The following is a 12,297-nucleotide window of genomic DNA, read 5'->3' on the forward strand; positions in this document are numbered from 1 at the left end:
ATGGCAGCCTACATTCTTGGTGCAAGTTGCTTTTGCCAGAGGAAACAATACAGACCTATTCTCATTGTGGATGTGTATTTTGCCTTTTTTTTTTTTTTTTCCAACTGACTTGAAATGTTCCAAGGTCTGGGGCAGCTTACTGGGAAGATTTGCCAAAAGCATTTCACAGCAGCCTTGGCAAGAGATAGCACTTAGGACAAGCAACAGACAGACTGAAAAGAATGGGAAGGAGGAGGCTGGGAAAGGAGATACCGAGGGGAATAATGGATTTCAAAAGCTCCCACCTAAACAACAACAAAAAAAAAAAAAACAAGAAGGCCATGCACATGCCCAGGGTTGGACACATGCTCTGTAAAGGTTTGAGAGAACCTTAAGTTTTCACGGGTGGCTGACCATCAGACTCCACACAAGCAGGACATGAAGTCTGAGGCACAGTTGCAAATGTGTTGGCTAAGCATTGAAGGACTACCCCGCAAAAAAGAGCCAATCTACAAGGCTTGGAAGAGCATTAGTTTCTTTTTCTCTTTTCTTTCTTTATTTTTTTTTTTTGACTCCTGGCATTAAGAAGAAAACTTCATCAAAACACTTGCTGACCACTAAGCTAATGGAACACAGACTTCATGGCCACATGTAGCAAAGAAATCAGACTTTAACAAGTAGTTTAGAAAAGTCACTAAACAAACAACAATCCACAATAAGCAGAAACAAAAATCCTGCAATAGAGAAGAATCCAAGTTCCAGAGTTCCAACTTTTAATACTCAAAGTATCCAGTTTTCTATAAAAAAATAATAAAACATGCAAAGAAACAAGAAAGCATGGCCCATATGTATACAAGAATAAAGAAATGAATGAAACTGCTCCTGAGGAAGCCCAGGTAGTGAAATTACTAGCAAAAGATTTTAAATAAACTGTCTTAAGAGAATACTAAGAACAGGCCGGGCATGGTGGCTCACGCCTGTAATCCCAGCAATTTGGGAGGCCAAGGCAGGCGGGTCACTTGAGGTCAGGAGTTCCAGACCAGCCTGACCAACATGGTGAAACTCCATCTCTACTAAAAATACAAAAGCTAGCTGGGTGTCGTGGCACGGGCCTGTAGTCCCAGCCTCTTGAGAGGCTGAGGTGGGAGGATCACTGGAGCCTGAGAGGCAAAGGATACAGTGAACCGAGATCATACCACTGCACTCCAGCCTGGGTGACAGAGTGTGACCCTGTCTCAAAAAAGAGAGAGAGAAATTGAGAAAGCCCATTCAAATGGAAAAGGAAGAAGTAAAATTATTCACAGATGACTTGATCTTATATATGGAAACTTCTAAAGAATCCACAAAAGCAATTCGAACTAATAAAGTTACAGGTTGCAACCTGTTGTGCTGTGTAAGATCAGCACAAAAATTCAGTTGTGTTTCTATGCACTAGAAGCAATGTAAAAGTGAAATTAAGAAAACAATTTCATTTCCAATAGCATAAAAAATAATACATAGGAGTAAATTAAACCAAGGAAGGGCAAGACTTGTACAATGAAAATTATAAAACGTTGTTGAAAGAAATTAAAGAAGACCTAAATAAATTGAAAAATATCCCATGTTTATGAATTGGAAGATTTAATATTAAGATGACAATACTACTCAAAGTGATCTATAGATTCAATGCAATCCCTATCAAAATCTCAGCCATCATTTTTGCAGAAATGGAAAACATGATTGTAAATTTTAAATGGAATTGCAAAAGACCCCAAATAGCCAAAATAATCTTGGAAAAGAAAAACAAAACTGAAAGACTTGGCCAGGTGCAGTGGCTCATGCTTGTAATCCCAGCACTTTGGGAGGCACAATCTCAGCTCACTGCAGCCTCAACCTCCTGTGCTCAAGTGATCCTCCTACCTCAGCCTCTGGAGTAGCTGGGACTACAGGTGTGCACCATTAGTCAGGGATAATTTTTTATTTTTTGTAGAGATGGGGTCTCACTATGTTGCCCAGGCTGGTCTCGAACTCCTGGGCTCAAGTGATCCTCCTGTCTTGGCCTCCCAAAGTTCTGGGATTACAGGTGTGAGCCATCACACCCAGCCCCAGTCTTTATTTTTTCACTAATATTACCTTTCCTCTCCAAGCTACCTGGACTCAAAATCTCAGTTGTCTTTGACAATTACTTTTTCTTGTCCTCAAGTAATAAAGAATGATCATATCCATAATTTAATATTTGATATCATTTTAAGAACGTATGTCCTGGCAGGGCACGGTGGCTCACACCTAAAATCCCAGCACTTTGCAGAGCCAAGGTGGGAGAATCATTTGAGCTAAGGAGTTCGAGACCAGCCTGGGCAAGATACCGAGACCTCGCTTCTATAAAATTAAAAAAAAAAGAAAAAAAAGAATGTATGTCCTACTGTTTTTCAAAGACTGAATCTATCGTATGTATAAAAACGCCTTAAGGGGAAGGGGGGTTTGAGAATGTAGGACCTCTGGCCCCATCCTCGAGACCCAGCTTCACAATCTCCTCTTTTTTTTTTTGAGACGGAGTCTCGCTCTGTCACCCAGGCTGGAGTGCAATGGCGCAATCTCGGCTCACTGCAACCTCTGCTTCCCGGATTCAAGCGATTCTCCTGCCTCAGCCTCTCGAGTAGCTGGGACTACAGGCACGTGCCACCATGCCCGGCTAATTTTTTTGTATTTTTAGTAGAGACGGGGTTTTACCATGTTAGCCAGGATGGTCTCGATCTCCTGACCTCGTGATCTGCCCGCCTTGGCCTCCCAAAGCGCTGGGATTACAGGCATGAGCCACCGCACCTGGCCCACAATCTCCATTTTTAACGAGCTCCTTAAGTAACTCTGATGTACACCAAAGTCGATGCCATTGGTTTGTGTGTATGTATCTATCTATATACATATGTGTGTATATATCATGTGTCATAAGTGTAAATAATAAAGAAAGAATAACGGGAGGAAAAGCCCCAAATGTAAGCAGTCTATAAGAAATTCACTTTACATATAAAGAATTAGGTTAAAAATTAAAGAATGAAGATATACCATGCAAACACTAAGCAAAATAAAACTGGAGTAGCCATATTAATTTCAGAAAAAAAGTCTTTGAACAAAAGAGGCATTACATAATAATAAAATGGTCAATTTTCCAGGAAGACATACCATCCTAAACATGCATGCAACAACAGAGCCTAAAAATCCATGAAAGAAAACTAGTAAAACTGATAGGAGAAACAGAAAAATCCACAAGTGAGAGATTTCAATACCCCTCTTTCAGTAATTTAAAGATCAGACAGAAAATTAGTAAGGATACAGATGACCTTAACAGTACTATCAACCAATTTGACCTAATGGACATTTACAAAACACTTCACCCAACAGCAGCAGAATACATTCTGCCTAAGTGCACATGGAACATTCATCAAGATATCACATTCTGAGGCCGGGCACGATGGCTCACACCTGTAATCCCAATGCTCTGGGAGGCTGAGGCGAGCAGATCACCTGAGGTCAGGAGTTCAAGACCAGCCTGACCAACATGGTGAAACCCTGTCTCTACCAAAAATACAAAATTAGCCGGGCGTGGTGGCACATGCCTGTAATCCCAGCTACTTGGGAGGCTGAGGCAGGAGAATTGCTTGAACCCGGGAGGTGGAGGTTGCAGTGAGCCGAGATTGCGCCATTGCACTCCAGCCTGAGCAACAACAGCGAAACTCCAACTGAAAAAAAAAAAAGATATCACATTTTAGATGATAAAATACACTCAACACATTTAAAAGAATAGAAATCATACAAAATGCATTCTAGGACCAAAAAGAAATTAAGCTAGAAATCAGTAACAGAAAGATAGCTGAAAAGTTCCCAGATATTTGGAAATTAAACAATACAGTTCTAAATAACTCACAGGTCAAAGAATAAGTCTAGAAATTAAAACATATTTTGAACTAAATGAAAATTAAAACACGTCTTATCAAAATTTGTGGAATGCAGTGAAAGCCGTGCTGAGGGGGAAAATTATGGCATTATATGCATATATTAGAAATGAAAGATATAAAATGATACCAACTGCCTATAACCTTTCCCAGAAAGTGGAAAAGAATGAAACAATTCCCAACTTATTTTATGAGGCCAGCATTACCGTAATACCAAGTCCAGACAAAACATTACAAGAAAATGACAAATACCTCTCATGAACATAGATGCAAAAATTCTTAACAAAGTATTAGCAAATTTAATCCAACAATATAAAAAAGGATAATATATCAAGAACAAGTGGGATTCATCCCACGAATGGAAGTCTGTTCTATCATTTATAAATCAATTAATGTAATTCATCATATTAACAGACTAAATAGCAACCATATGATCCTATTAATAGATACAGAAAAAAGCTGACAAAATCTAACATCCATTCATGATAAAAATGCTTGACAAACTAGGAATGGAGGGGAATTTCCTCAACTTGATAAAGAACATCTTTTTTTTTTTTTTTTTTTTGAGATGGAGTCTCGCTCTGTCACCCAGGCTGGAGTGCAGTGGCGCGATCTCGGCTCACTGCAAGCTCCGCCTCCAGGGTTCACGCCATTCTCCTGCCTCAGCCTCCCGAGTACCTGGAGTACAGGCGCCTGCTACCATGCCTGGCTATTTTTTTGTATTTTTAGTAGAGACAAGGTTTCACCGTGTTAGCCAGGATGGTCTCAATCTTCTGACCTCGTGATCCATCCACCTCAGCCTCCCAAAGTGCTGGGATTACAGTCGTGAGCCACCACGCCTGGCCAAGAACATACATTAAAAAAAAAAAAAAAAAAAAAACCTACAACTAATATCATACTTCATGATGAGAAACTTGGAGCTTTCTGCTAAGATCAGAAACAAGGAAAAAAACAAAAAGACAACAACAAAAAAAGGCAAGAACATTTCATCTCAGCACTGCATTCCAACATATTGGAAGTCCTAGATAATGCAATAAAGCAAGAAAAGGAAATAAACTGTATATGGATTGGGAAGAAAGAAATAAAAGTGTCTTTGTAGTTAACATAATTTTCTATGCAGAAAATCTGAAATAATTGACAAAAAACTGCTGGAAATGGAACTAATAATTATAGCAGGGTTGCAGGATACAAAATTAATATACAAAAATTAATTGCTTTCCTATATACCAGCAATGAACAAGTAGAATTTGAAATTTATAACACATTATCAAGGAGCATGATTGCTGGATTGTATGGTAAGAGTATATTTAGTTTTGTAAGAAACTACCAAACTGTCTTCCAAACTGGCTGTACCATTTTTATTCCCACCTTCAATGAACTGGAGTTCCTGTTGCTCTACAGCATTTGGTATTATCAGTGTTTTGGATTTTGGACATTCTAACAGGTGTGTAGTAGTATCTTGTTGTTGTTTTAATTTGCAATTCCTTAATGACATATGATGTCAAATATCTTTTCATATGCACATTTACATTAGCGCCCCCCAAAATAAAATACTTAAGTATAAATTTAACAAGATATGTACAAGTTCTATATAAAGAAAACTACAAAACTTTGATGGATGATATCAAATAATAACTAAATAAATGAAGAAATAGTCCATGTTCATGGATAAGAAGAATCAATATTGTCAAGCTGTCAGTTCTTCCCAAATTCTTCTATAGCTTGAATACAATCCCAATCAAAATCCCAGCAAATTATTTTGTGGATATCAATAAACTGATTCTAAAGTATTTATGGAGAGGCAAAAGGCCCAGAATAGCCAACTCGATATTGGAAAGGAAGAACAAAGAGGTTGACACTACCAAATTTCAAGACTTACTATAAAGCTACAGTAATCAAGACTGTGTGGTATTGGTGAAAGGGTAGACAAATAGATCAATGGGACAGTAGAGATAGCCCAGAAATAGACTCACGTAAATAGTCAACTGATGTTTGGTAAAGGAGCAAATGCAATACCATGGAGCAAAGATGGTCTTTTCAACAAATAGTACTGGAATAACCAGACATACACATGCAGAAACAAACAAACAAACAAACAAACAAACAAACAAAAAAAAAACACCCAGACCTTACACTCTTCAAAAAATTAACTCGAAATAGATCAGAGACTTAGATGTAAAACACAAAATGATAAAACTCCTAGAAGATAACATAGGAGAAAATCTAGATGACATTGGATATGATGATGACCTTTTAGATACAACACCAAAGGTATGATCCATGGAATAACCGATAAGCTGGACTTCATTAAAATTAAAAAGCTTTCATCTTCATTCTTAATTAGATAAGTTCCTGCTTTCCTGCTCTGGTGCTGAATTCCTGGCTTGGCCCCCTAAGCACATGATTCTTCCATGCCACTCCCAGGGAAGTTCAAGTTTTCTGACCTGGCTATGCCTGTTTAATCCTACTCTCCTGGCTGGGAGACAGGGAAGCTTGTCCAGCGGGTGTTGATACCTGGGGGTTGAGGCTGGCAGAAGGAAGGTCTTATGGGTAAGTGAGCCAATCCAATGGAGAAGAGAAAGTTGGAAAATCAAGTGAGGCAGGTAGAAGTTGGTAAACCAGAGAAGCAGAGCCAAACGGGTCAGGAAAGGAAGAAGGGCTGGAGCCCAAAGCCAAGAATATAAGCACATGGAGGGCAGGGAACCATATACAGCAGGCTAAGCCATGAGCTGGTTTGGATAAATATTAGAAATAGAGGCCTTTTGCCTGTTTTCTGTGTGATGTATGACTAGATCTGCCCCAATTTAAAGAGCCAACAATGAGTATAAAATGCTCACTGACTTCAGTCCTACCCAGTCCAGACCATGGGTCCCAACATCTATGGGAGGTAGTACAGTAAAATGGAAAGAATATGAGCTTTGGAATAAGACCAGGGCTTAAATTCTGGCTCTTTGTCTTAGTAGCTGTGTGACCGTGGGCAAGTTACTCTCAGCTTCAGCTTTTTTATATGAAAAAGAGAGACAGAATCTACCTCACAGAGTCATTGTGATGATAAAATGAACCTATATTAATGATCCAAGATGGCCCTTGGTATCTCACAGGCACTCAACAGATGATAGCCCCCTTCCTTCAAAGGCACCTATCATAACTGGCCTTGTATTTCTATTTAGTTGAATGAAGCACGTCTCTATCTTTAGCCAGATCTTAAACTTGTTGAGGGCGCACACTGTGTGTGAATCATTTTCATACATATTTACTTTTTAAAGCAATGTATTTTTCTGATTACAAATATCGTGTAAATTTATACAAAATCTAAATGTTGCAAAACACTAAACACAGGAGAAATCTCTAGTATTCTCTCCCACCTTCCCAAACAGAACTGCTGAAAAAAGCTTGAAACATTTTCCTCTACCCCCCCGCCAATATTGTTGGTTTTGTATTTTACAAAAATGGGATCATTGTTAACATATGATTCTCAAAATAAATCTAAAACAAAGAAGTATAAGTTTCATACAAATAGAGAATTCATACGTATCAAAGATTTATTTAACTCATTGAGGAGGAAACCAGTAAGGCGGCAGCCAACTCAAAAGAGGATATGAAAACTGGTATTTTATATATAGTCAGTAAAAACACCAAAGGAATACTAAAATAAGATTGCTAAATTAGAATCAAAGCTGGTTAATGTTCTACAGGGCAATAAGAACCAAACTAGTGGTGTCTTTTAAAAAATAATTTAATGAACATATAGTTTAATATATAGTTTTATTTCTACAAAGATGCATTTAAAATTACAATTTTAGAGCCAAGACAGTTCTATTAAATCAATTGTCAATATTAACATAATTGATTGTCTGTTTCATCCAATAATGTTATAGTCCAGGTTTTTCTTTTAAAAAAGACTATTTTTTTATTTTATTATTATTATACTTTAAGTTTTAGGGTACATGTGCACAATGTGCAAGTTAGTTACATATGTATACATGTGCCATGCTGGTGTGCTGCACCCATTAACTCGTCACTTAGCATTAGGTTAGGTTCACAGCAAAACTGAAAGGAAGGTAGGAAGATTTTCCATATATACCCTCCCACTACAAGTGCATAGCCTCCCTCTTCATCAACATCGCTCATCAGAGTAGTGCATTTGTTACAATTGATGAAGATACACTGACACATAATAATCACCCAAAGTTCATAGTTTACATTAAGGTTCATTCGATGTTGTACATTCTATGGGTTTGGACAAATATATAATGATATGTACCCACCAATGTAGTATCATACAGAGTAATTTCACTGCCCTAAAAAATCCTCTGTGCTCCACTTATTCATCCCTCCCCTTCTCCCTGTGGCGTCTTCTTTAGGTGGACAGAAAACAATGTCACTGCATCTTGCCAGTTTTACAGAATTGTAAATTGACTGGAATCTCATCAATTGTGTTAAATTGCAATTGTCTAGACGTAGAGAGTCAGATGACCCTCAGAGAGGCCTGTTAAAAAAAATTATCTTAACATGACATTAAAGCATCAAGTAGTCATCTTTCCTTTTGTATTAGTTTCCTAGTGCTGCTGTAACAAATTACCAAAAACTAGGTGGCTTAAAACAACACACATTTATTCTCTTAACAGTTCTGGAGATCAGAAGTTAGAAATCTGTTTCACAAGGCTGAAATCAACATGTCAGAAGGGCCATGTTCCTTTTGGAGGTTCTATGAGAGAATGTTTCCATGCTTTTTCCAGCTTCTGAAGCTGCTTTCTCGTACTCCTTGGTTCGTGGCCTCTTCCTCCATCTTTAAAACCAACAGCATAGCATCCTCAAATCTCTTTGCCTCCATCTTCGCATCACCTTCTCTCTTATAAGGATCCTTGTGATTATATCAAGCACACCTGGATAATTCAAGGTAACTCCCCTATTTCAAGGTAAACTGATTTGCAACCTTATTCCCCCAGCTATGTAACATAACGTATTCACAGGTTCTGAAGAGCAGGACATGGAGATCTTAAGTGAGGGTAGTCATTATTCTTCCCATCTTACTCTTGCTTCCAAATTTTGAATGATTCTTTATAGCCTCATCTTACACATTTTATTCTTCAACTTGCTTTTGTCACTTAAAAATTTTTTTTTTAGTTTTTGAGACAGGATCTTGCTGTGTCACCCATTCTGGGGTGCAGTGGTGCGATCATGGCTCACTGCAGCCTCAATCTCCTGAGCTCAAGTGATCCTCCCACCTCAGCCTCCCAAGTAGCTGGGACTACAGGTACACACCACTATGCCTGACTGATTTTTCTTTTTCTTTTTAGTAGAGTCGCGGTCTCACTCTGTTGCCCAGGCTGATCTCAGATTCCTAAGTTCAAGCAATCCTCCTGCCTTGGCCTCCCAAAGTGCTGGGATTACAGGCGTGAGCCACCACACCTGACCTGTCCCTTATCTTCTCATTCAGCACATGCTGTATGCAGCCACCCCATTCCTCTTAATGGGTAGATAGTATTCCAATTATGGAACTGTTACAGTTTAGTCATTTCCCCATAGATGAAAATTTAAGTTATCAGTTTTTCACCATTATAAACAGAGGGGCAATGAACACCCCTATGCATAACTCTTCGTGTAATTGTGACTATGTTTCCATAGGAAAATTTTCTGGTGGTTAAAATTCTGAGACACAATGTATGTCAATTTAATTTTCACAAATATTAACAAATCACTTTTCAAAATGTACATCAATATCTTACACTCATACCAATAACGTGTGAGAGTACCTGTTTATCTTCCACATCTCTTACACTAGGTATATGGAATTCATTTTTAAGTCTTTCAGGATCTACACAGCATTTTGAGATATCCATATAGGTTTTCTTGGCAAAAAATAAAAGCTTAATCCTTGGTGAATTGAATGTTAAAACAATGCAAATCCATGTGTATAACTCAGAGGGTTTATCCTAACAATGATGCATTGGTAACAGATAATGTGTGTAAATGTGCTTTTCATATTATAAAGTGCTATTCAGATATTATTTTCATGCATGGAGTGTGTGTGTGTGTGTGTGTGCGCACGTGTATGTAAGTGTGTGTATGTGTGTTTGAAATGGAGTCTTACTCCATAGCCAAAGCTGGAGTGCAGTGGCATGATCTCGGCTCACTGCAACCTCCTGGGCTCAAGCGATTCTCATGCCTCAGCCTCCCAAGTAGCTGTGAGTACAGGTGCACGCCACGATGCCTGGCTAATTTTTTGTATTTTAGTAGAGACAGGGTTTCACCATGTTGCCCAGGATGGTCTCGAACTCCTGAGCTCAGGTGATCCACCTGCATTGGCCTCCCAAAGTGCTGAGATTACAGGTGTGAGCCACCGCGCCCGGCTGGAATGTGTGTTCTTTTCATACTTAGTTCACATATCTCACACAGGTTGGCCTCACTACTTGCCAGTTTCACACAGTGTACGTTCTTTTGCCAAGACTCAACATATTTCCGCTATGTACCCCAAGGGCTCTAAGGTCTAAAGTGTGTGACTGATTGCGCCAATCCTTCAGGAGGAAAGACGTGGTAAGATTATGGACATATGTGTCCTCTGAAGATAGTAAGACAGCCCAATAGCAAAGGCTTCAGAGAACAAGGGTTCCCACTCTTGAGTAGGTAAGTATTTCACAGGGTAGAGTCAGCTGATTATGTACTAAAGAATTTCCTAGATATAAAGCCCCATGGGCTTAGATGGAAAGTCCTGGTGAGTACCCTACCCCACAGATGCCCGCCCCACCCTCACCCTGGAACGTGACAATAAACTCTGTAATGTTAAGGACCATGACCATACGAGATGCAGGCATGAAGGGGCTAGCTGAAAGGGCACTGAAGGTTGACCTAGGCTCTAGGGAGGGGCATTATTCTCTACTGTCCACTTCCCTCGGCCTGCTCTAGAACTAGAAGTCAGCTTCCTAGCAGGAGTAAGAGCAGTGCTGGCAAGATGAAGTGGAAGGGAATGGGCTTCAGCACTGGCCTGATTGGTTGTTCCTGGAGTCAGAGTTCATACAACCCTTAGCAGGAACTGCTCTCTCCAGTTTTCTTCCCACAACCACAGTTTGAAAGGTGTGTAAGGAAGAGCATACAGGAGTTAATGTCCTGAAACTAGAAAGGAAATGGGCCCCTCTACCATCCTTCTCCTCACTATCCCAGTACAAATCTACAAGTACATGTGAGCATATGCTCAGCTTTCATCTCAGGCTTTTTAGGACTTCTCTCTCTAGAGAGAATTCAGTGGTGCCTCCTGATAAGGAGCGTTTAAGGGGAAAATATGTTTGGGATGAACCCAACCATAGCTCAGAAAATACTGCTGAAACCACTAACACATTAAAATGCTTTCATAAGGACCTAAGAGGACTTAGAGGCTTGTACCATGATTAAGAGCGTAAGCTCTGGAGCCTAAGGGCATAGGACTGAATCCTGTCTCTGACACTAGCTGTGACCTTGGACAAGCCTCTTAACCTTCCTATGCCTTAGAATCAACTGTAAAATGGGAGATAACAATACCTACCTCATAAGGGTCGTTGTGGGGATCAAATGAAATAATGCATATAGGCCTGGCACAGTGGCTCACGCCTGTGATCCCAACACTTTGGGAGGCCAAGGCAAGTGGGTCACCTGAGGTCAGGAGTTCAAGACCAGCCTGGCCAACATGGTGAAACCCCGTCTCTACAAAAATACAAAAATCAGCTGGGCATGATGGCGGGTCCCTGTAATTCCAGCTACTTGGGAGGCTGAGGCGGGAGAATCACTTGAACCCACAAGGCGGATGTTGTAGTGAGCCGAGATCGCACCACTGCACTCCAGCCTGGGTGACAGATCGAGACTCCAACTCAAAAAAAAAAAAAAAAAAAAAAAAGCATATAAAACACCTAGTACCATGCCAGGAATATAGTAAGTGCTCATAAATATAAGCTATTATTTAGTTCTCCCACAGTGCCTCACAGTCCTACGCCCATAGTCTTTTAAGTTCTTGTGGAGCAAATGAAATTGAAAACTATTAGTTTATTTCTTTTCCTAACATGCAAATTTGCCCATACTTAGCCTACCAAATTTCCAATAATATGAGAATAGCTGTTGTTACAATGGCCTACTTTTCTTTTCCCCAAACTTCATAGTTCTGTCTGCCTTTTCCAGAAACCAATTGCTGGCTCTGTCTCTGCCTCCTCTCCACTCAGCAAGACTTGTCCCTACACATGTACCCTATGTTGCTTTAAGATTTCAGAGAGTAGGCCAGGCGTGGTGGCTCACGCCTGTAATCCCAGCACTTTGGGAGGCCGAGGCAGGCGGATCACCTGAGGTCGGGAGTTCAAGACCAGCCTGACCAACATGGAGAAACCCCGTCTCTACTAAAAATACAAAATTAGCCAGGCATGGTGGC

The sequence above is a fragment of the Pongo pygmaeus genome, chromosome X, assembly GCF_028885625.2.
Source record: "Pongo pygmaeus isolate AG05252 chromosome X, NHGRI_mPonPyg2-v2.0_pri, whole genome shotgun sequence".
Taxonomy (NCBI): Eukaryota; Metazoa; Chordata; class Mammalia; order Primates; family Hominidae; genus Pongo; species Pongo pygmaeus.